The following is a 6,000-nucleotide window of genomic DNA, read 5'->3' on the forward strand; positions in this document are numbered from 1 at the left end:
TTAAAAAAGTGTTGCCTACACTGATCTGTGAACAATTCCTTTTTAATTATCGTAGAAATAGTATAAAATCTCGAAATTATGTGACATTATCTTTAATTTGACGGTATTTAGTGCGTATTTACACTATCCTTTTTCTTATATGTTCATAGTGTATGTATGGTGAGGTGCTTTCACGGTTTAAACCTCCATGACCATTGATTAGACGATCTTGACGTACTTTTGCCAGTGATTTACGACATTTCAAATACTGGTCATTATCTTTCAAAAACTAAAAAACGCTATATTTTATTCTTTTCAAAGCGTTATGTCATTTCACGCCTACGCATATGGTACAAAGTTTGAAAGTCATCTCTCAACGTGCATTTACACATTTATTGCAATCCCTTAGCCAAATTCTGACTATTGTGCGCAAGATTTGTTTGGTTCACAAAATGAAAAGAACTATTGATTTATTGGCTTGTAAGAGCTATATTTTCGTAATTACGAAAAACGTTTTATCCTTTTTAAATGAAAATAACATATCTGACAACATGTTTAGTACGTTTCATTTGAAAACGCACATTTGTAGCCAATATTATATATTTTTGCACGGTGACGCCGCCGCCGCCGTCGAAATCGACATACAAACGCTATTGTAAAACCTCTATGCTTTGCATAGCAAAACCAACAGGGTAGAAAGGTAAATGTTGCAAAAGTTATTATATTTTTTATGAATTATAACTTATAAGCGTCAACAAATTTCATTTTTTTTAATTGGAAAATAATCGTCGTTATTTCAAAACTACTTAAAAAGTTATTACGTCAGATCGGCGTTACTACAAAACAATGTCATAACAAAACTACGTCACTACATTACTACAAATCAACATTACTACAAAAGTACCTTACTTTACAAAGCAACGTTACTACAAAAGTACGTTACTACAAACCAACGTTACTACGATAGTACGCTACTACAAACCAACGTTACTACAAAAGTATTTTTTTACAAACCAACGTTACTACAATAGTACGTTACTACAAACCAACGTTACTACAAAAGTACATAACTACAAAACAACGTTACTACAAACCAACGTTACTACAAGCCAACGTTACTACAAGCCAACGTTACTACAAAAATACGTAACTACAAACCAACTTTGCTACAAAAATACGTAACTACAAACCAACGTTACTACAAAAGTACGTTACTACAAAAGTACGTTTCTACAAACTAACGCTACAACAAAAGTACGTTACTACAAACCAACGTTACTACAAAAGTACGTTACTACAAACCAACGTTACTACAAACCAAAGTGTAATCATTTGTCATATTCCAAAGTGGCATAACTGATTTCATTGCTCTACTCGCTATATTGTCAATTCCTTTACGGAATCATCCTCCAGAGCTCATGACGAATCCCAGGTAATTATAACTGTCCACAACCTCTATATTTATACCGTTAAATGTGAAAACGTCTGTTTATCGTAATTGACCGCCCTTGCGAAAAACCATTTCTTTAGTTTTGTCTACGTTTACTTTAAGTTTTAATTGATCACAGTACCGTTGTAACATGTTAAGGTGATTGTGTACTCCTTCGGCCGTTTTGCTTAAAAGAACACAGTCGTCTGCAAACATTATTAAGAATATTGAAAACTGGTCTAATGTTAAGCCGGAATTTATATGTTCATGTAACATTGTCTCAATATCGTTCACGAAAAGGTTGAAAAGAATCGGCGAGGTGATCTCCCCTTGGAATAAGCCGATGCCATTTTCGAAGAATTCTGATAGTTTATTAGTATGTTTAACACATGACTTGACTTCACTATACAAAGACCTTTTTCCGTCGATCCCTTCTTTTATCAGTTTGTACCATAATCCACTTCTGTAAATCCGGTCAAAACACTTGGAGTAGTCAATGTAAGCAACATATATCCTTTTCTTATCGTCCAAATGCAGCACAAATATCGCATCGGAGGTACTATGGTTTGCTTTAAAACCAAATTGGGCGTCTGTTAACTTTTCGTATTTCAATGCCCAAGATTTAAGTCTGTTATTTAACACGCTTGTGAACAGCTTACCAAAGCAGCTAATTAGTGTCACACCTCTATAATTATTTACATCATCTGAAGGTGATTTTTTTAATATTGGTACAATTATTTCTTTAGACCATACATTTGGGAAAGCCCCAGAGTCAAGAATATTATTAAACAATATTTGTAGCGGCCGAACTAGATGGTCAGCACATTCAATAAAATATTCGTTCAAGACATTGTCAATACCGGCAGACTTATTTCGTTTAAAGTGTTTTATGCCGTTTCGAATCTCACTGACAGTAAATTCCGAGTTTAGTTCACTGTACATAGTCTCATGTGTGTGTTGTTGTTCATCGAAGTTATGCAAGAAAGACTCAATTTATTCGGCATCCTCGACCTGAGCTTTGTCTGAGAGTTGCTTGAAATGTTCGACAAAAGCATTTAAAGAAACGCTGGAGTTCGTTTATGATTTTATTTTTTTTATTTTTTTTCCAAAAGACCCTAGGTTGAGATAGCCTTAAGTCATGCATTTGTCGTCCCCTATTTATAGCATAGTTACGCTTCTTTCGTCTTACACAATATTTGTAGTCCTTTCTACACTCTTTCATAAGTTTGAAATTAGCATCATTACGTGTGCAATTAAAACGTTCAATCGAATCCTTATACCTTAAAAGGTTATCCCTACATTCATTGTTAAACCATCGTTTTCGTTCTTGGTAATCTCCATCCAGAAATGTTCTCTTCTTCGAACGTACTTTCTTTTTGAAGTATTTATCTGCCTTTGAAACGATATTCTCCGTAAAATATGACACAGATTGTTCAACACCACATACAGTACAATCTTTACTTTCTAAAGTTTCAGTCAATAAGTTTACTTCACAGGATATGTCATTTACAAAATCCAATTTGTCAGAGTCCCTCTATTTGTAAAATTCAATATTACCATTACTATTTCTGTCAATTTCCGAGACCGTACTCAGTTGTAAAGAAATAGTGGCGTGATTCGAGAATTCGTTATACGAATGCATTTGAAAGTGATTAATATATTTAAAATTGCTGTACTTTGTTAATGCAAAGTCAACGGCGCTTTCATCGTTATGTGTATAACAAGTGTATTGACCGTTATCGTCGTAACCGCCTGAACGACCATTCATAATACAAATATTCGTAGATTTACAAATGTCAATCAGTTGATCTCCGAACCTATTATTCCCATTATCCATTGATAACCGTCTCGGTGGTACATCATTTAAGGTATCATACAGATCATGGTCACTGACCTTTTCATTTTCAATATAGTCTCTTTTTTGGCCTATTCTACAGTTAAGATCACCAATTAAAAGGGTTCTTCCGCGCTGTGCAAAAAGGGTCAATTCGTCTTCAATCTTACTCAAGATTTCACACAATAACATTTTTCACCAAGATTCTTTTTATACAGACAATTAGATAATACGATGCAATATAATCATAATAAAACTGTGGTGTTCTGCCAAGCTTTAATATATCATATCATAATAAAAGCGTCTTTATGGTGTTATTCAAAAACTAATTTCGTTCAGACATGACTTCACTAAATGGGCTGACAAACCAAAATGAACTACTAGCAGATCATTAAGAAAATAAAACACGCAAACAGAATAATATGTGAAGCTTTGGCTATACACGCCTTTCTTGAGACGGACAGGATTAGCGTCCTTGTAATTAAAGAAAGTGGTAGCACACGACATCAAATATCAATAATCAGTAAATACCATCTTGTAATGAAAATGATTTGCAGAGCTTGAAAAACTCTTATTTTATAGAGGTGCGTCTGCAGCCATAATATAGATATCTATTGCAAACGTATTCAATATGAAAATGAACTTACATTCATCTGCATTTAAGCGGCTTATATCCGCAATTTCGTTGAGATAGAGTTCCACAAAAAGGTCATAAATCGAATTCGCGGAAAAAAACACGTTGGCACCTCTGATGAGTGTTTGTCTTTTCGCACAGACAACACTAAAACGCGATCAACTTGGAAAGCCGCTAACATAAAGGCGAGAACATGACATATTCATTGGTCGTGATTTCCCGTTGGCGAGAATTAGATTGTCGTGTTTACGCCATTATTTCCGCAAACGTAAGACTGTTTTTGTTGTTGTGACTACTGCTACCACTGCTATTATTACCATAGCTTTTGCAACTAATTATTTTACTTAGAGTGACACTGTTATTCAAATTTAATACATACACATGTATAACAAACATCAATTTTGATTGATAATCTACTTACTAAATAATGCATTTATGAAAAACATTAATTACTGATAACAAGATTGTAACCGTGTATCAAATGGCAGAAAGCGCAACAATATTAAATGATCGTGAATGCTCAAAGATTTACTGTGGTTTACTAAAGTCTCAGGTAGAAATATTATGTTTTATGCCCATTTCTTTCAAATTAAATTCGGTTTCCTTCAAAAGAACCATTATATTCGTCATTTATTCATCATTTTTTGGAATACTTAATCACAATTATTAATTGTGGTAAGTCTTATTTAGTAGAAAGAGTCGTTTTAGACTAGCTGCGCATGCGATAAGAGTCTTAAGACCGCAAACTCCAAAGATCTACTTCTATTCATGTCGTTTTAACCGATTTTGTTGTCTCAATGCGCTCTATGTTTAGCAGAATGACGTCGAAACCATAAAAATAGATTAGTTGTATTGCAGTCCGAGTATGAGTTCTTGCTTGTTCGGCTATTTCAGCGCTGTATTTCTGTATCCCGGCGTTTTATCTTTAGCAGAATATAACTATTTTTAGATCGCTATATTTATCAGATTAATGTGGGTTAGAATAATGGAGGCTCTGGTAGGAAGGCTACATAATGATATTCACTCTGAGTTTAGCCCAAGATGTTCCAGATATTATTACCTACCGCAAGTGTCCAATAGCCTGCAGGGTTTATTATTTTAACCTGACGTGACCCTGAAGCACGTTTATTTGTAATGGTGCATTTCTTATATTACTTTTATGAGATAAGAAACAAAAATGATCGTCTGAGTGTCAAAATAGTTGTATCTCAGGTTTCGCGTTGCTAATGATTCAAATTCTATGATTTGCCTGCTGCACAATAACAAAATACCATTCATTCTATGATTTTTAGGCGTTTATATTATTAATCTGATTTTTTTGTGCAAAAACTTTGTTCCGGTGTATTCTCGGCATAGCTTTAGACATAAGGCTTTCAATTTATATTAGCATACATGCCTTGATACGACAGTGAGTTATGCATACGTTTGGTAAAGCAAAGTAGTTCGGAAAAAAACACCTGTAAAACATCCAAAGAGTGCGACGCATTCATAACAGCACTAGTACTATTTCTTCAAAGATACTTACATAAAACACAAATAACATATTATCAATAAAAATTGAAAAAGCACAATCATATTCTCATTCTTAGAACAGACAATTTCCAATAATCTAAAAACAGTTTCAACTACATTAACTGACCGATATTCTAAACATAGTTTCTACATACATTAACTGATCACATGTTTGTCCTCACCGCGGCAAAACGACCATCTGATAAGCTCTGCATTTTGAAAGGAAGTATTGCTAAAGTTGTTCATAAAATAAAATCATTTTCCTTAAACAATTGAAACGTTTATGTTCATAAAACTTGCCTAACGTATGATTTCTAATCAAAGCACCGAAAAACTTTAAAACCGATTGAAAGAGGCATGCATTATAACTTTTAAAACATGGGGATCGACGATATGTCAACTGAAGTGATAAGCTAATGCACTTTGAATGGAATTATTGCTGAAGTTGATTTAAAAACAAATGATTTTCCTTAAACAAAACGTGTATGTTCATAAAAGGAAATGGTATATATGATGTATTATACTTTCCTATCGTATGATATTTAATCAAAGCAAGGAAAACCCTTTAGAAACGATTGAAAGGGGTATGCATTGTAACATTAGATATATGGG

Source organism: Mya arenaria, chromosome 15 (assembly GCF_026914265.1).
Source record: "Mya arenaria isolate MELC-2E11 chromosome 15, ASM2691426v1".
NCBI lineage: Eukaryota > Metazoa > Mollusca > Bivalvia > Myida > Myidae > Mya > Mya arenaria.